Consider the following 20,616-nt stretch of genomic DNA (forward strand, 5'->3'; position numbering starts at 1 on the left):
AGAGGCCATAGCTCAGTGGTAGATCATAAGTTGTGCAAGTGGAGGATCCCAAGGTTCAGTCTCTGGCATCAAATAGCAGGTGATGAAATAGATTTCTGCCTTAGATCCTGGATACCTGCTTCCAATCAGGGCAGATGGCACAAGGCTAAATGGAGAAATAGTCTGACCAGCGGTTCTATCTTCAACAGAACCAAACCCTGCAGTCTCAGGGAGGGATTCAAAGGATGTTTATGCCACAGCTTGCAATAACTTCATTAAGAAGCAGGAAAGGGGTTTTAGTCAAGTAATTTAAACGTTGAGTTCTGTTCATGCAGAAGTCTGTCTTCTTGTCCTAAACGGCTTTGGGTTTTTAACAGGTTTTCAAGTGTCAGCATTATTCTTACCAATAAAGAAAGCATATTATACTTATCTTTAAAGCCAAAGTGCTCTATTTTATTTTAGCAATTCATTAAAAGCTCTTTGCTCAGAGATGGAAAAACACCATAATTTGAGATTCAGTGGCATAAATAATGCTCTAAAGGTTTATGTAAAACTTAGTTTTATGCAGATGAACAAGACAAAATCTAAGAACAAAAAATCATATTTTTTTTGTTGGTACGTGGACTGGAAGGGGTTGGTCTCTCTCTCAAATAATAAACCATAAATTCCATATCTGTAATTTTATTTTTGTGTAAAATCAACTTCTGAAGTAATTATTGAAACAGTGGCCTATAGAGATGAAACTGCAGTCACTGCTAATGTCTGCCTACATCTTTCTTTAGTGGTTCTTTTCAGCCCAGTTACAGAAGGCTGCCCTTCCTTTCTTTTTTTCTTAGAGACTGAAAAAAACAGACATTTAGTATTCATTATTGGGACTGTGATTAGCTATCATGGCGCTGCTTTGGTAACATGCTTTAGTTTGCTCAGCTGCCTTCTACAGCCATACTTAATTTCAAAGATTATGCAAGTGCTAGGGTAGAAATTATTTCAAATGAAGACTATTTGCATTTCATATTGTTCATTATACAGTAAATAAAAAATAGAGCTTCAGAGTCAATATTCTGGCACATTCCGGAAGCCATTCATATTTTCAAGTGATATGACTATACTCCAAATAATGTTACCTAACTACATTGCTTGTATTTGAGTAGCTTTTTATTAAACCATTCTGTGTCAGTTACAGCTTTCTTAGTAGCCTTTTAACCTGTTTAAGAACCTTCATGCATATACACAATCCTCCATATTCTTGAATTCTTGTCAAAGATTTGAAAAGAATGCAGTCCTGTGACAGTGAAAGCAATGGGACTTACATCTCGCTAAATACAGTTAGGAAAAACTGTAGATTTCAGTAAAGCAATAATTCTGATATTGTACTGGTCTGACAGTTTTTGGTGTCCACATTTGATTATGTATTGCAGTCTAGTCCCGCAGATCTTAACACAGGGTCCTTTTTATTTTTAGCTGCAAGGGAGCATCTGCAGTGTGGTCCTTCACTTGATAACATAAGATGCCTCTGGTTCTGCAAGAGGAGGCGGTGACATTATCATTTCCCATCCCAGGCAGCTGTGCAATATTGGCATGGGAAGAAGTTGTGGAATTGGCACCTCCAACATGAGTGGTTTTTACTAAGTTGTGGGGGAATGAGTAATACCACAGCTATGCCACTACAGGCAATATCAAATAGGACTCTTGGGTCTAAGCTTAGAGTACATAAACGGCAGATGGAAATGGACTGTACCAAAATTGGACTGTACCATTCTGCTGTATGCAGAATATTGCATGGATTTAAGTTTTCTGATGAGAAAAAATATCTGCACTCTGAGCATGTTCCTGAGAAATTATAATTTTCTATTTTAATATAATTTGCATGTATTAAACAAGATTTTCATTTTAGAGAGTTCAAAACACTCATGAGTCTACCAGACTATTTTCATTACTGTTCAATTTCAAACTAAGGTTATGTAATAAATAAATACATAATTGTAGAACTGATATCAAAATCTCTCAGAATAACCATGTAAAAAGGCAAAAGAATGTTTGCAGACTTATTAGTACACATGTTGATAGATATAGTGACAAGTGCATCTCTGAAGAAGACAGAGAGTACATTAAAAATGTGTAGGGGAAAAATTGTATTTGTAGTTGACATTGCAAGTTTGCACTCCCAGACAGCTGAATTGATCTCCTGCTGGAAACCTGTCCTCAACAACCATATATGAGATGCAGAAAAAGTTCCTGAAGAATCAAACCTGTATGACCCAACTTGCCATTTGCTCGAGGCTGTCAAACACACTGGAGTACTGAAAGCTCCATTCAAATTGTTCCAGTGCTTTGACTTCAAAGATTGGACTAGTTATTAAAAATATTTTCACAGTATGTAATTGAACAAACTGACAGTCTGGCTGAACCCATTATAGAGGTGTTGAAAGTGGTGGGGAGGAAGAGTGCCCTTTTTTCAATTATTGCCTCAGGGCCATTCACAAGAAATCCTTATTTGCCTTCTGAATTCCCCACATTGCTCAGATCATGCCACATCATCAGACATTAGCAATGTTCAAATGCTAATGTATTCATGCTCCTGGAAATGCCCTTATTGCACATGCACTATTTTTTAGTGAACGGGGATCCATACACCCAAGAGAAAAACACACATTTTGTAGTTTTAATGGCAAAAGTAGACATTGGGAACACTAGTAATATGTGAAGGGATAATTTTATGAATTACCTTTCTTAGACATGTACCTAGGTTATTTTAATGCAACAAATAGACAGGTATCCATGGCCGGGAGCCATGATGGCTGCAGCTCCTCTAAAGGGTATGCCAGCTAAACAACCCAGGTTTCCCTCTGTGTAATATGTGAAACTGCCTAAAGATTATGTTCCTCCTTCCACTGCATGTTATAATTCCATTCCTCTTTCACAACAAGGCAGAGTTTGCTATGACATTCAAGCAGTACAAACTCTAGCCTAACGCGCAAAGAAGAATTGGAAGCCAGGTTTTCATCACAGTTGTGGTTTGCTAATTATGACTTCCGCACATTATTTTTTCTTGGTTCAGCCGCACTAGCAAACAATGGTTTGCCGCAAAAGAGAAAGTAAAGGACAGCATGGGGAGGAAGATGGAGCTTGCGAGCCTTTGGCTGGCTCCAGTAACACTATAGTTTGGCTTTCCATCCACACTGACACTATATATTTTCAGAATGTCTTCAGACTCCATCAGACTTTTATCTAAGAAATAGTGGATTAAACAAATGGTGAAACTTTACATCAAAGTTCTTGAGAAAACCACCCAGTAAAAACTGTAAGCCATTATGTACCATGAACTTAGCTGTACAAGAGGAGGAGTAGGGGAGGTCATTCTGTGATCTGTAAGTGTCTGGAAACAGTGGTCATTTTTGGACAACACAGTATGCCATAAATCATGGCTGTGAATGAGCAGCATGCTAAAACACACAGCTAAAATGTTCCTACTGAACTCCCATCCTAGTGTGAGCAACCCATGCTTACTTTTATAATCCAGTCAGTGGTTGTAGTTTGTTTCTCTCAAACAAACCATGACCAGGTAGCCATAAACAAACCTTGTGTTAGAGGAGGAACACACTGGACAGGAGTGGTTCAGCAGGATGCACTAGTCTACTGCTTGTTCACAGTAAACCATGTCTTACTGTGTTGTCTGAACGCAGCCACTCACCTCACACAATGCATTGTGCTCTTCCAGTAATACAGTAAAGAAGAATATGTTAGCAACAGAAACAACTATCTAGAGCATTTGCATCAGCACAGCGGGTCAACAGTCTCTTCACCTCTTCTTTCATCCTCTGCCCTTCCATGCACTGTTTAGAAATTATAATTGCAGAAAAATAATGATGATCACTTTTCAGTTTAGCCTCAGCTTTAAAATGAAGTTTCTACTTGTCTTCAGGTGACTTCCTTTGGAGAAAGGGAAAATAGCTGAGAAACAGGATCAATTTCTGATGTTGTTTTAAATGGTCAGAATCAATAAAACCAAATAGCAGGACTCTGTTGAAGTAAAGTCAATATATAGACAGCAAAATGTGGCTTCATTAGCATTTTTGCTACATAAGTAGCTATATACACCCCAAAATTGATTAGTGCAAAAAAGAATGATTCTACACTCAAAGAGTGGCAATAACAGCAGTTATGCTTGCTGAGGTACTCAACTATCCTTTCCTACATCTTTAGCTGTTACTTATTCTATTCAGTGTGAATTTAACTTGCAGCTATTTCTGTTGCATACCTAGGCAGTGCTCATATCATGCTTAAAATTTGAAAGCAATGAGATTCAAGTTATGAAACCGCAATTCACAAAGCAAAAGGATATACATGGGAGAAATCTTGCTACAGCACTAGAGTCTGCCATTGTGGTCTGTATGTGTTCTCATTTTTCTTTTTTTGTTTGGTTTGTACCTTTTTGCCTTTTGGGTGATTGTTACATGATCATGCAGCTGTAGTGTCACACAAGGCTGCAACAGTTCAACAGCTCAGCTCTGGAAAAAGATATTTTTAAAGTTCAGTCTACCCAGGCATCACAAAGGAACAGCCCAAGTTGCCAAATCAACCCAATGCAGGTAGATATGGAGAAAAGAAAATGAGAACTTGACATGGTAGCCAAACAAGAAGTAAGCAAAAGAGCCAAAATTCATGTGAAATGCAGGCATGAGTCTGAGTTTCAGTGGAATCTCTTGACATCATTAATTGTATTGATATGTCAACTGCAGAAGCTGCTCTTTTGAATATACTTTAGCATAGTATGAAGTGCATGGAACTGCACTCAAATGTCATTCAGAAAATGACATCACAACTGGTTGTGATAACTGGGTTGTAGGTGTGATATTAAATGTTTCATAAAGAGTCAAAAACAGTGTGTAAGAAACTAGGGCCAGGTCCTTGAATCAAGCTTGAGCAGTCACTGTCCAATTCCTTACTTCCTGTGCCACTAGACTGGGTCCCCAGGAGGCCAGGCAGACTAGGTTTATGTGGAACGGGTGTTCTCTAGGTTGTAGTTCCACTCTAAAGAGCCAAATCGACTATTGTCAGCTGACTCTCCAGACCAAATCACCTTATCAGTCCAAGCAATTTGCCTTGAGCATGAGGACTCTGCCTAGTCTCCTGCTTCATTTTCCACATTGCACAAGGTTTTAGGTTGCTTGATGCAAGATTAGTGTTGCCGTTCTGCAATCTTCCATCACTTATACTTGGTTGTAATTATTTTTAAAATATTTTGTTTAAATCATTGAATACTTTGTTGTTTAGTCGTTTAGTCGTGTCCGACTCTTCGTGACCCCATGGACCAGAGCACGCCAGGCACTCCTGTCTTCCACTGCCTCCCGCAGTTTGGTCAGACTCATGTTTGTCGCTTCAAGAACACTGTCCAACCATCTCGTCCTCTGTCGTCCCCTTCTCCTTGTGCCCTCTATCTTTCCCAACATCAGGGTCTTTTCCAAGGAGTCTTCTCTTCTCATGAGGTGGCCAAAGTATTGGAGCCTCAGCTTCAGGATCTGTCCTTCCAGTGAGCACCCAGGGCTAATTTCCTTAAGAATGGATGCATTTGATCTTCTTGCAGTCCATGGGACTCTCAAGAGTCTCCTCCAGCACCATAATTCAAAAGCATCAATTCTTTGGCGATCAGCCTTCTTTATGGTCCAGCTCTCACTTCCATACATTACTACTGGGAAAACCATGGCTTTAACTATACAGACCTTTGTTGGCAAGGTGATGTCTCTGCTTTTTAATATGCTGTCTAGGTTTGCCATCGCCTTTCTCCCAAGGAGCAGGCGTCTTTTAATTTCATGACTGCTGTCACCACCTGCAGAGATTAAGGAGCCCAAGAACGTAAAATCTCTCATTGCCTCCAATTCTTCCCCTTCTATTTGCCAGGAGGTGATGGGACCAGTGGCCATGATCTTCGTTTTTTTGATGTTGAGCTTCAGACTATATTTTGCGCTCTCCTCTTTCACCCTCACTAAAAGGTTCTTTAATTCCTCCTCACTTTCCACCATCAAGGTTGTGTCATCTGCATATCTGAGGCTGTTGATATTTCTTCCGGCGATCTTAATTCCGGCTTGGGATTCATCCAGCCCAGCCTTTCGCATGATGAATTCTGCATATAAGTTAAATAAGCAGGGAGACAATATACAGCCTTGCCGTACTCCTTTCCCAATTTTGAACCAATCAGTTGTTCCATATCCAGTTCTAACTGTAGCTTCTTGTCCCACATAGAGATTTCTCAGGAGACAGATGAGATGATCAGGCACTCCCATTTCTTTAAGAACTTGCCATAGTTTGCTGTGGTCGACACAGTCAAAGGCTTTTGCATAGTCAATGAAGCAGAAGTACCGTAATTTTCGCTCCATAACACGCAGTTTTTTGCTCCTAGAAAGTAAGGGAAAATGCCTGTGCGTGTTACGGAGCGAATGCACTCGACCGGAGCCATGGCTGCCGTCAGTCAAGCAAAGCGGAGCCGCTTGCAGGGCTTTGCACGGCTCTAGCTTTGCTTGCTTTACAGCCAGGAGGAGGGGGAGGAGCTGAGGAGGAGGGAGGGAAGGAGAGCCATGCCAGCAAAGCGGGCAGCAGCCGCTTACACGCGAGGAGGGACAGACGGGAGCCATAGCAAGCCGGGAGAAGGCAGGCGCTTTTAAAGTAGCCGGCAACAGCTGCTGCAGCCTCAGCTAGCAAAGGTCCCAGCGCTCTCTAAATGGAGCAATGAGGCTGCAGAGGAGGGCTTGGATCAGGAAGGATAAAGTTTAAGCAACCAGCAGCAAAAAAAACCCAAAACCAACCTGGAGCTCTGAGCCACGAGCGCAGTGAAAACCAGGAAGTAAAAGAAAAGGCTATCCCCCGCTTCTCAGCTGTTTTCAGGCAGGATAGATTTGAGCATTGTCTGGGTCCTAGTGCCCCTACTGCTTTTTGTTGCTGCTTATTGCTGCTGGTGGCTGCTTATCACTCAAACTGAACCTGATACCAGTAGCCACCTGTACAAACAAAGTAGAAGGCTGCAAGGAGGAGAGCTTTTACACAGCTAATGGCAAATCCCCTGCAATCCAAGTCCTCCTCACTTGCTCAAATCTATTCTGCCTCAAAACAAGGAACAGAAGAAAAAGGCTGCAAACTGTTAAATGGAAAAAACCCCAGGCACAGGGCAAATACCTTAAGTATACCTTTAAAGCCACAGTGCTCTTTCCCTCCCTGCTCAGCTCGCAGAAAAGCTGCTTCTCCACCCACCCCACGCGTGCTCCTTATCCCTTGAGTGCTTTTCCTTCCCTCCCCACTTAAAACGTGGTTACAAAGCACGGATCCACATGGATCCTCAGGATTTTTGCACTGGGTCACCCCAAACTCACCATCAGATCACATGTCTGTGGCCACAGCATTAACCACAAAAATCATACATCTACTGTTTCATTTAGAATATTTTTTTCTTGTTTTCCTCCTCTAAAAACTACATGCGTGTTATGGTCAGGTGCGTGTTATAGAGCGAAAAATACGGTAGATGTCTTTCTGGAACTCTCTAGCTTTCTCCATAATCCAGCGCATGTTTGCAATTTGGTCTCTGGTTCCTCTGCCCCTTCGAAATCCAGCTTGCACTTCTGGGAGTTCTCGGTCCACATACTGCTTAAGCCTGCCTTGTAGAATTTTAAGCATAACCTTGCTAGCGTGTGAAATGAGTGCAATTATGCGGTAGTTGGAGCATTCTTTGGCACTGCCCTTCTTCCGAAAGGATGCTCAGTTGCGGGTATGCATGGAAGCGAAAGGAAAGTCCAATGCTGTAAAGAAAAATATTGCATAGGAACCTGGAATGTAAGAACCATGAACCTGGGAAAGTTGGATGTGGTCAAAAATGAGATGGCAAGAATAAATATTGACATCCTGGGCATCAGTGAACTAAAATGGACGGGAATGGGCGAATTCAGTTCGGATGACTATCATATCTACTACTGTGGGCAAGAAACCCGCAAAAGAAATGGAGTGGCCCTCATAGTCAACAAAAGAGTGGCGAAAGCTGTACTGGGATGCAATCTCAAAAATGATAGAATGATCTCGATACGAATCCAAGGCAGACCTTTTAACATCACAGTAATCCAAGTTTATGCACCAAGTACTGGTGCTGAAGAAACTGAAATTGACCAATTCTATGAAGAATTGCAAGACCTTATAGAAGTGACACCAAAGAAGGATGTTCTTGTCATTATAGGGGATTGGAATGCTAAAGTAGGGAATCAAGAGATAAAAGGAACAACTGGCAAGTTTGGCCTTGGAGATGAAAACGAAGCAGGGCAAAGGCTAATAGAGTTCTGTGAAGAGAACAAGCTGGTCATCACAAACACTCTTTTCCAACAACACAAGAGACGACTCTACACATGGACATCACCAGATGGGCAGCATCGAAATCAGATTGATTATATTCTCTGCAGCCAAAGATGGAGAAGCTCTATACAGTCAGCAAAAACAAGACCTTAGGCAACTACATGAAGAGAGAGAGAGAGAGAGAGAGAGAGAGAGAGAGAGAGGAAGGAAGGAAGGAAGGAAGGAAGGAAGGAAGGAAGGAAGGAAGGAAGGAAGGAAGGTCCCCTGAATCTCAGGACTAGATTGGGGGTGTAGGAAAAGAGAGGTTGGAAAGCCCTGATCAGCAGAAGAGGAAATGGATGAATACCCCCCCATCCATTGTTTGAGATTCATTGTACAACAACAGTTAAAAACAATGCTTAGCACTATCAGTTTGCTGAGAATTACACAGCAAAGAATAATTGCAGTGGCATTTACAAATGCTAACCCCTCCTTGACGAACAGGCTGTAAAAAATAAAATAAAAAAAATTATGCCAACAAGCCACTTTTAAAGATGTAAGGGGTCACCTAAGCAGCTAGCAGTAACAATTTTCTAGACAGGTGCTTGTTTAATTCCAAAGTAAATGACTAATAGTAGTATAAAACGAACTTGCAATATTTTATACTAACTAAGCAATTTTTAAGATATTAGAAAAAGCAAAACAGTCAACCTTTGCCATTTAAGGTCAACAAATGGCAACGCCAGCAAGCATATAATTTGTCTTTTGACATGAGAGCCGAAGAGTCACAGTCCCTAATTCACATGGACCTATGAAACATAATTTTCCATTCCTTCAGAGCAGAAAAGATTTTAGGGTTATTTAATTGCTGCATTATTCAAAAAGAAGCAGAATGCCGACTTCCAAAATGCTTTAGGAGCATAATAATATTCAAGCTAACCAGCTTTCAGTTTATTACACTATTATTTTCTGATTTAACACTTTTCATTCCTTTTGCATATTTTTCTGTTTTTATGACAGAATGTTGTGCAACCAATACACAGGAAGCTATGTACTTGGAGGGCTTTAAATGTAATGCTAATGGAAACATAACAAGCATATTAAAACTATTATATTAAGAACAACTGAGAGTGCATAAATTAGCTGAGGAAGGTATCAACTATAACTATAAGGTTTCAAGTACCTTTAAATTGCTTTTTACTTTAAATCATTTGGGGAATAATCTCATATTGTCATTTTTGTATCATATGGCAAATAGTTTATTTCCTCCATTGGGGCCACTTGTGAATAACAGCTTTCAATGGAACTCGGAATCCTGCCTCTTAACTTTGTGTCTTCCTTTTTCAAAGATATGGGCATATGGAAGTGAGAGCTGGACCATAAAGAAGGCTGAGCGCCGAAGAATTGATGCTTTTGAATTATGGTGCTGGAGGAGACTCTTGAGAGTCCCATGGACTGCAAGAAGATCAAACCTATTCGTTGTGAAGGAAATCAGCCCTGAGTGCTCACTGGAAGGACAGATCGTGAAGCTGAAGCTCCAATACTTTGGCCACCTCATGAGAAGAAAAGACTCCCTGGAAAAGACCCTGATGTTGGGAAAGATGGAGGGCACAAGGAGAAAGGGACGACAGAGGACGAGATGGTTGCACAGTGTTCTCAAAGCTACCAGCATAAGTTTGACCAAACTGTGGGAGGCAGTGGAAGACAGGAGTGGCTGGCGTGCTCTGGTCCATGGGGTCACGAAGAGTCAGACACGACTAAACAACAAAACAACAACATGAGATAGACTGAAGCATTTCATTGGGTGACATATAGCGTGGTGACTTACACAACACCAATAAATAGGAAACACATTGCCGAAAAAGAGGACAGAGTTTTGCATGCAATCTGCATGTGCTCATTTATATACATAGATGCAAATTTAGAAATTATTAAAATAATCTCACAGTAGGGGGGAAGGTTGTGACCAAGTGACCTGTGTGTCTGTTCAGTCTGCCACCCAGGTGCTAACTGCTGACTGGCACATTCAAGGCCACTGCTCTGCCTTCTTTATCTTTAAACCAGATTTTGACCAGCCAGCCCTTCAGACAGAGGACTCAAATACAGGGCAGTCCTCTGACAACCCTTCAAACAGAGGATTAATCCCTGTAAAGTAGGACACGTGGCCACCCCAGCAACTAACCACACACCACTGCTCCCCAAAGTTATTCCCTAGTGTTTCCCATTTGCACTATAGAAGCATTTAGATAATAGATAATGCACTAGCTGCAGTCTCTCGTGCTTGCCCTCCTCCACCACCACCACCCTGTCTCACACAGGCCTGGTTTGCCCAACACAGTAAGCCAAGCAATGGCTTACTGGGACCACGTAGATGTGCAGGCTTCCAGATTGGAGCTCTTGCACATTTTGCTTTTCAATAGTCTCTTTTCTTTTACACCTGTGGCATGCTGAGTGAAGTCAAGGTTTTGCCTGAGCTTGTGGTTAAGCTCTCATCTCAATAACCATGAGCTGTAGCCACTGGCCCTATTGAGACTCAAATTTGTATGAGCTGAAATTCTTCTTGAGAAGAGGATATCACCTCTCAAACTTCATTGGCATCCCTAACACACACTGTAGTCTTCTTCTTTCCTCATTGTCTTGCCTTCTATACATACTACCATTGAATTACAATTAAAATATCTGAGCTAGAACTTGCTTTACATTTATAATAGGTGTTTGTCTTCCACTAGTTCTGGTTCACGAATTTGCTGATCCTCTGCATATATTAATCAGCAAATTGCTGGCCATTGTAACAGGAGGACTGTATTTATGAAGAATTGACTTCCATCCTGAAAGAACCACTGTGAACTGTGCCTCACTGCTGGGTGGATGGTCCCCACAGCAAGCAATTGTTTTTTCTCTATATGGGTGAATGGGTGAATTCACTTATATAGCAAGGGGGTGTACACTGGAATACCAGTAGGATGAAGGATGTAGGATGTACTTGCTCCCTTTCCTTTGTAGTCTTTACCACTTTGAAATTAGCCTATTCCTGTCCTAGGTTTTGTTTCTTGAGTGTGGCTCTTATAGAGGTGATAAACCTATGCCTTCTAAACAACATGCCACTTATCTATGTAAGAACAATTTTTATTTTTGTGGAGAAATGCTCACCCATGTGGATAATGTGCAGTCAGAAGCGGGGTAGCCCAGACATAGGTTTGCCATCTCAGTGAGAGATCTAGGCCTTTACTCTAGAATGTAAAGACTTGACGACTGGGCTTTGTATGTGTAAATAAAAGGAACAAATAACAAATGGGGCCACCATTTCCGTGATGTAGAGCAGCGGCATGTGTAAAGTCAGTGATAATTATTCAAAAAGAAACAGGCTGTTAGAGCATATAAATCTTAACTAGATATCTTTTATAGGTATTTCAGGAAACATGGTAATCAATAAAACATGCTCTAACTTTTATCACTTAATAATGTCAATAGCAATTATAGCAAACAACCTGCTATAAAACCTTCAAATGTAAATATATACGATTGTATTCCTTCCTCCCTTAAGCTTTCTAGTTAAATCTGAGAAGTAAAGGAAGAAGAAGAAGAAGAAAACAGCAAAGCAGGCAACCCAGCTTTTCCTCATGTTGGTGGAAAATTGAAACAACAAATAATTTCCCCCAAAATTTGAAGGACAACTCCAGCAATGAAAATCACAATGTTTAACGTTTAACTAAAATTCATAAGCTACATACTACCTACCTGTTAAGTAGGAGTCAGCAACTGGACACTGCAGGTCCAGCAACTGGAAATCCCATGTTGCCCTCAACCCAAGTACAACCACTTATTCTCTGGTACCTGTTCAGGCAGGTTCATGTAGTTTGTCTCCAGGCTATTGCATTAAGGTCCCTAATAATACCACCAAAGTCATTCATAGTTGAGTTTTTGGCGGTATGGTACCTACTGCTGTTCACACATAAAATTGTGGAAACAAGGGTAGAATCATCTGTTCCTGAGGCACTCTGAAACTGTAAGAACAAGCTTCCTCTCCATAGTGCCGCTGTGGTTAAAATGGCTAAATTGGAACATATTGAAGAACCTGATGCAAGTCAAAAAGGAACTTAGAACTCTTATGAAGAAAGACAATCTTATTACCTGGAAGCTAAGAAAATTGAAAGTGTAGAACAGAAACATGTGATCCTGTCTGACAGACAAAAGGATTTGCTATTGTCCACTCCAATGCAGCATCTGTTTCATCAAGCACTAATATCTATGCTAAACTATTTACTCCTCCTAAAGGCAAATTTCTGTCCAAGGCCCTCTGTTATGCTACATAGGCTTACTTTTCTTTGTACATGATCAGCAAGCCAGTCAAAGTATAGCAGATTATGTAGCTGGTTTCCATTGCCTTACTAAATCTTGTGAAATGCTGGATGGGAACTCCATGGTCACCTCATCTGCAGCTTTCAACGTTAAGTAATCCTCAGTGCCACAGTATTGTACATGTTGAAAACAGCAGTGTTTTCTCCAAAGATGTAACTATTTATTATTATAACTCACTGGAAAAACCAGGGTAGAAAATCCTCAACGATGGGTTGCCAGTTGAGGAAGGAAGTCCAACTTGATAACTGACCCTGGTCTATCTAGGTAGGATCTAGGATGCACTTGAGCAGATTATGCAAGCCCAACTACTCAAACAGGATTCTGTTGCAAAACTTAAACAATTCCTTCCAGTTTCTTCACATAATCCAGTTGCACTGAGATTTCTGTCTTGCCTCAAAACTGTATACAGTGGTACCTCGGGTTACAGACACTTCAGGTTACAGACTCCACTAACCCAGAAATAGTACCTTGCTTCAGGATAAGAACATAAATCGCGCAGCGGCGGCGCCGCGGCAGGCTCCATTACCTAAAGTGGTACCTCAGGTTAAGAACGCACCTCCAGAACGAATTAAGTTCTTAACCTGAGGTTCCACTGTACACAACAAAGCATATCATACACATTTTTCTACCATTCACCTTCATAATATTATGCAGCGATTAGCAATCCACAGTATAAGTACAGAAATTGTCTCAAACATGAAAAAGGAATACATGGAAAGGTAGTCAAAATCTTGCTGCTGCTACCAAAAGACCTGAAGTCCTTCCCAGAGCTAGTGCTCTTGGTTTCTAACTACAAACACTGGTGACATGTAAAACACACACACTTAAACAAACCTCAGTAGGCATATTGTCTCCAGGGTCTAAAAGTGATTTGTACACTTGAGAAATTATTTAGATCTCATCTCTTTCAGCTATAACAGTTTGATTTAAATAATCCTCTTTGATGATGTAGATCTCCAATGAATACAGTAATGCCTCCTGATGAGATGAAAATAATTTCCCCTCCCTGGTTTTGTCTTTATTGTTTCTCCAACCGTTGCTTCTTCAGGACATTCATGTGTCAAACACTGAAAAAAACCATTGAAGGATATTTCCAGGGCTTGTTTTTCAGCCAAAACTCACCAGGACTTAGTTCTGGCACCTCTTAGGTGGACACCATTGTCACTATAACACAACAAGGGAAGCGCTTATGGTGAGTTCCAGCACCTCTTTTTCTAGAAAAATAGCACTGGCATATTTCATCAAGAATGCCAAGAGGTTTTTCCATAAGGATCTTTGGGGAGTGTCTAGGAATGGGGAAATGGGGGGGGTGCTTTATTTTGCTCAGGGTTGTATAGAGATAAGGTGAAGATTTCTAAGGAAGAAAGTGCTCACATTCACCACTTCATTTCCAGAGCCATTCACTGATAAAAAGAACTGGTAATGCAGTGGTGCCATTCTAGTTCTTAGGTGCTACAAATGGCTTTTGGGTAGCAGCTGGAGTTTCCTGACTATTATCGTGTACTGGATATTGTTTTATTTGATTTTATTTATGTTGCTAACTGCCCTGAGCATCCTTTGGAGAGAAAGGGGTGTGTGTTAATTTATTTAATTAATAATATTCTCAGTTTCAGCTGCTTACTGAGTAAAAACACTGGCAAACTGAGCAGGTAGCCAAGATGCATAAAGAGTCCTTTGACTACAATTCAAAATTCAACACATGCCAAAATTCCACACATGGAGTACAGATGGTGTAGGCCTGTTTATCTTTTGGCACCAATTGAAAATGTACCTCCTTTGTAAGAGTTTGATGGAGCTGAGTCTAACTGTTAAACTGAGTCTAACCTGTAGTTGTTTTGCAACTGCTTAAGAGTTGTCTACAATGGTTTAATTATCTGGTTTTGTTATTTACTTGACCGGGGCTGTGTTGTTTTATCTTTTTATGCTGTAACCTACCCTGGAATCATTAACTGATGAAAGTTCCTCAACAGAAGCCTGAGATAAAAAATGGAGAATTCAGAATCCAGGGCTAGATGTAGTCTGCAAAATAACTGGGACACAAGGCCAGTACAAATGTTGAGCCCAACAATGATAACAGATTTAATAAGTAACAGAGAATCAAGACTGGATGCGCTATGTTTGAAAATGAAGACAGAGCGAGATCCTTTAATGATTATATCATGTTAATAATATTGATAATGATAGCATGGGTTGTTTGAAATTGAGTGCCCCTTATCCTTTTTTAACTGAACTGAAAAACATAGCTGTAGATGGAAGTTGCTGTATTTTTCCTCCATAACTATGTACCTGCGTTTCATTTTATTCCCCTCTACTTCTCTCTCCATTCAGCTCACTTTTATAGATTGTGACTCAACAGGGAACTGCCTTTCTATATATCTGTATAATACTGTTACCTGCTTTGAGCCCTTTGGGAGAAGGGAAACTACAAATCTAAATAAATAAAAACACTGTAAGGAAAGCAAAAAATACAATTGTGCATGCTCCAAGCACAATTTGCCCAAATGCCTTTTGCTGTTGAGGTTATAACTCTCATTGAAAACACTACATAAAAGCTTAACCAAGCAAACAGCACTGCAATCCCAACATGTCAGCTTCTATGTAGTTTACAATAATGTGGCCACAGTACTTCCTGTAAAGCTGTGCTCCAAAAGCTACTCTTAAAACAGCATGGCCAGGAACTCCCTCGGCCTTTTGCACTTCAGCAGTCTTGCAATACAAGAGAAGAGATGTGGGATTTCTGGTGACAAAACATTAAGTTATAAGCATTAAAACATAGTAAGCAATACACTTCCATTTACTTGTCTTGTCCTGATTACAGGCTGGGCATTTTTGCCCATGGATCACATAGCCAAAGTCTGATAATTACCGTATTTTTCACTCTATAACACGCACCGGACCATAACACGCACGTAGTTTTTAGAGGAGGAAAATCCGCAGGCATGCCACCCGTAGGCATTCCCTCCATAACACGCACAGACATTTCCCCTTACTTTTTAGGAGGAAAAAAGTGAGTGTTGTGGTGCAAAAAATACGGTAGCTGATTTATCCAGTTCATACCCTTTGTAAATTAAAAGTTGAACGTTTTGAGGCTATGATTCTTTTTTGAATACATATTAATGCATTAGTCAACTATATAACATTACCAGTTTAACTGTTCTTAATGGAATGCTCTGCTTCCCACTCTGTCAATTTTATGACTTTATTGAACATATATGATCTTTGGATAAAGGGTGTTATATAAATTTAAAAGATAATAATAATATTGCAGTCCAGTATGTTCGTTCCCTAAGTGTTATCTCTAGAAACTACATTACAACTAAAGCTTCACTGTAATTGCTGCTCTTACTTTTTTGAACCTTGTAGCTATTGCATCCTCTTTACTTATTACAGTTATAATTATACTTGCTAATATTTTAATTTCATCCAGTTGTGAAAGATTATGAAGGCCGCAAAACCACACAAACTTATAAAATGCATAATAATAACTGCCAGCATTATTGTACAGTAAATTAAATAAGTTAATTATGCCAATCATATTTTAATGTGCTTCAGAAGTTAAGTTAAATAAAATTCTCTTAACTGTAAGACTCTCACTTTTTAAAGCACTTCAGCATTAAATCACTAGAGAGCAAGGAAGATTCCCACCTTTATGTAAATTGATTATCCCAAGGATGCTTTAGGTTAATCATTTTCCATAGTGTTTCCAAACTTGGGTCAGTCACAATGTCACTGATTCTGCAGTCCATCAGACTGGGAACAAGGCCTGTATTTGCATGCGCCTTCTTCCCCCTCACCCTGCACTTGGCTTAAGATACATAGTGAAACTACAATTTGCATGCGCCCTCAAAACCAGGGTGGCAAAACAGGTTTGCAGTCCTGGTTTGAAGGGACTGCACAAATCAGTTTTCTTATTCATTATAACCAAGAAGCTAGTAACTAAACCCAGAATATAGGGAGAAATGGAAGCATGCAAGCATAGGGTTACTTCCCAACCAATGGTTTGCCAATCAGAGGGAGAAGTGGATTAAACTAGGATATATCTGGATTTTGTCAAGAAGCCACAATTAATGCAAGCAATTTTTTAAAAGACTGTATTCTTTGAGGGGGGGAGAGTTAAGTAAATATATTTATGGTGGTGCTGGCCTCATTCTGCCCAGTGAAGCATGAATGCAGGTCAAATCTGCAAAAGCAAGGAGCTACCAATATGGTTCTCTTATTTTATGGTTGAATAGGAGAAAGTCACATAACAAACAATAATGTACTTTCAAAGCATTCAATAAAGATTTTATCTCAGGTTTTGTGAAGATTATTTCTAAAGTCATGAGTAACCACAGCCCAGCACATTAAAAAAAAAAAGTTGTTGGTACATTAGATAACGTGTTATAAAAGACTAGTCATACACCTCTCTGTTCCAGGCCTTTACTATTTAGGTTGCTGCAAAATATTTCAGATATACATTTCTAGGAAAGGCATTTTTTCAGTTTTATATGAAATAGGCCAAAATCATGATGGCAGTCCCTATATATTTGCTGCATACTATTCACATAGAGAATGGATAGTGCTTTGTAACTAACGAGACTAGAAGCTTCCTCTTCCCGTACCTATTTATAATTAGTCATTTTAAAAGGTATGGCAGTCAACCAAAAGAAAATGCTCCCTGCCATAGGCAGGATTTTATGTGCCAAAGTTGCTGTCCAACAGAAAGAAACCAACCATAGCACAACAGTTACTGTTATCTCCCTTGTCTTAACATGGGAAGATGCAGCAAAAAGGTTGCACCTTCCAGAACTGTGGTTTGAGATCCACTTTGCAAACGACGAAGTTCATGCACAGGTGTGACTTAGGCACTTGTGGCTTCTTGTTGTGTGTACATAATGGCAAAACAGGCACGCATATATCACAAACAGCAGTTTATACATGTGGCACATGCACTTTCCTACACAGAAGGTATGTCTCTCAAGGAAAAGTGCCACACATGATGCATGTATGAAGCGGGGAAGAAATGTGAAATAGAGAATGCTTTGGAGGCAATGAAGATGGGCTGATGGGCTAGGAAGAGATTAAAGGTACTATAGGAGCTGGATTGTGTCATATAGACCTTTTAAAGGTTACTAGCTTCATAGGAGACATTTCCCCATGACTTAGAGCAGACACATCCAACTCTATAGAGACTGTGATCTACTCCAAGTATAATAAAACTGGCATTGTCATTGCAAGAGTTGTTGAGCTTTTCTTGGGAAGGAGTGCCCAGAGATGTTGAGCTTTTTTGGAGGACAAAAGCGGGGTGCGGCGCAAATGATAAGAAGCATACAGGCGACCTCTTTTTTTAATCACACGATCAACCAGGAGAACCACAGCAATCTACCTGTCGATCGCGGTCAGCCAGTTGGACAACTCTGACTTAGAGTCATAGAATTGTAGATTTGCAAGGGACCTTGAGGACCATCTAGTCTTGTTTCCACAAGGCTAAAGTTAATGTTCAAATGGCATAACCACATAGGTAGGTTGAACAGTGGGCTATATACCATGGAGGGGCGGGGGATTTTGTGAATGAAGCCTAAGTGATCAGCCACTGTCTCCACCCACATGTTTGGGTCATTTAAAAGTTATTCTAGCCATGAAAGAGCTGCTCATTGAAAAGCCGCTCCAATGCAGATCCATAAAGAGCAGATCATTTCAAGGACCCAAAAGACCAGTCAAGAAATAAACAAGGTCTCATAAGACAAGTTGAAAAACTAAGAGATGCAAGAGACGATAGAAAGGGGAAACTCTGCAGTTTCAGTAAGGTAGCAGAGGGAATGAGGACACTGAGCTATATATAGATCTATACAGAGTGCCTCTGTCTGGGATCAGCTTGCTCTGTTTGCCTGAGAGGCTATGGGATAGCAATGCAAATAATTAAATTTTAAAATGTAAGGAGAAAGCAAAGTAAAGCATTCTCCTCAAATAGCTGCCAGATTATTATTATTTTTTAAAAAGAAAACACCACTACTCACACACACTGTCAATAATTTAAGATCGAATCAGGTATTTTTCTTTTCTTACCTCCAGAGGTAAGAAAAGAAAAATACCTGATTCGATCTTAAATCTCTATTAAATCAACAAATAAATGTAACAGGAAAAAAATACATAACTTTATCTCTGCCTATACTAACTTCTCAACTAGGCTACTTTATAATGGGTATCTTTATGGAAAATAAAGGGCCTGTTTGGGCTGATTTATTAATCTTTTAGATCCGGTATTAATGGTGGAATAAAATGATTACGGCTATTATTACTGTGTGTCAATCTGCTAAAGCATTATACCCCAAGCTACTTGAGCCATTGTCGTAAAACGTCCATTATGCTAGGACTATATTAGCTACAATTCAGCAGAGAAAATGTGTTCAGTTTTTAGCAAACAACATAAATTACTTTAAAATATATTGAAAACATGACACCACCTTGAAGCTTAGTGTTATATTCCTCCCATCCTTCATAATTAATTATAGAAGGGATAAAATTCACCCATATGTGTTGGTTTTATTTATGCTTACATTTATCTCACTACCATGTCTACTCACTCCTCCTAATTTCAACATCAATCTGAACCTTTAAGTTGTGGGGCAAGGGATGGACAGACGGACACATGACTTGTCATGGATAAATACTTCCTGTTGAGAGGTGAGATGAAGGAGTGAAAGGCAAACATGAAATACAGCTGTTACGTATACAAACAAAAAAACCATGCCCAATAGAAATAATGGCTCATGGAGGATGGAAAATGAAAGTGAACTAGTTCTTGAGGCAACCAGCTAGCAACCACATAAAATTAGCTTTCTGTCCACTTCTATTCTCAGCCTCTCTGGGGACCATTTGGGGGTTGCTCTACTTGGAAAGCAGGATGTATAACTATATGGAACTTTGATCTGATGGCTGAATAGCAAGGTTGCAGCAATCATACTTCTGTGGCTAGTTTCATATGCCCATGTTTGGCAAATGGCTCTATCACAAATCTCTTTGAAAGAAGAAATGCTTAGGGTTCTGCTACTGGGCATACCAGAGCCCTTAGGATCATCTAAAGTTGCTGGTTAAAATATTTATAGGTGTTTGGTTTAGTAAATTTCAGTTTTTAGGTGATTATAATGAATTTTGCATTTTTAATAAGTTGTTATGAGCTGCCTTGGGAGGATTTGCACTGAAAAGCGGCATCTAAATACGAAAAAAAATAAACAATACAGCATGGCCATTCTTGCTAGTTGAAATATTTTGGGGAAATAGTTCTGGACTAGGAACACGGCTCTTGCTGTTATAAATGGTCTGAAAAGGATAGTGAGATACTGAGCACCAGGTGCCTTAGAATGTGGCAAATACCACTGCTTATTCAGGGTCCCAGTCAAATTATGCCCAAAAAATTCAGCACCACAGTCCTTTGCAACTCATTTACCATCTGACTGAGACAGTTCTGATTAGAAATCCTATCAGTCTGCAAGATAAAATTGGCTTGAGCTCCACCACATATTAGCCTTTTAGCTTTAATGAATAATTAAACAAGCATAATAGAAAGGTCTGAAAATTAAAAATACATAACTGTCATTTTTCATGGTATCCCTGTAATTTCTGGTTAACAAACCTCCCGTTTTAAAAATGATGGTGGCTCATTCTGAACTATTTTGAGCAGAGAGCAAATTCTTCCCCTCCCACAGGTCTATTCCTGTTCCCTCCATCCTCTCTGAGCATAATTACACATAACAAGAAAGGATTAAAAAAAAACAACCCTAGAAACTCCCTCTACAAATGCTCTAAGAAGCTTCAAATTAAAGAGAACAAAGGCTAGGAATGTCACCTGGCTGAGGAGGGATGTTGCTGTTGGATCGCGTTAGGGTGGTTGAGCTGTCAGAGTAAGATAAATGAAGCTCAGTTGTACCATTAACCTGTGACATTTCTGACAGTGCAAGACTATGTACTGTGAGAAAAGTAGAATATTTATTCCTT

General features: G+C 40.0%; 1 protein-coding gene across 1 annotated transcript in view; it reads right to left on the reverse strand.

Moving 5' to 3' along the window:
- STPG2 (sperm tail PG-rich repeat containing 2) overlaps positions 1–20,616 on the reverse strand; it is a 211,510-nt gene that overhangs the window by 29,118 nt on the left and 161,776 nt on the right. The window lies entirely within an intron of this gene.

The sequence above is a fragment of the Podarcis liolepis genome (assembly GCF_965112155.1).
Source record: "Podarcis liolepis genome assembly, chromosome: 9".
In the NCBI taxonomy this organism is placed as follows: Eukaryota; Metazoa; Chordata; class Lepidosauria; order Squamata; family Lacertidae; genus Podarcis; species Podarcis liolepis.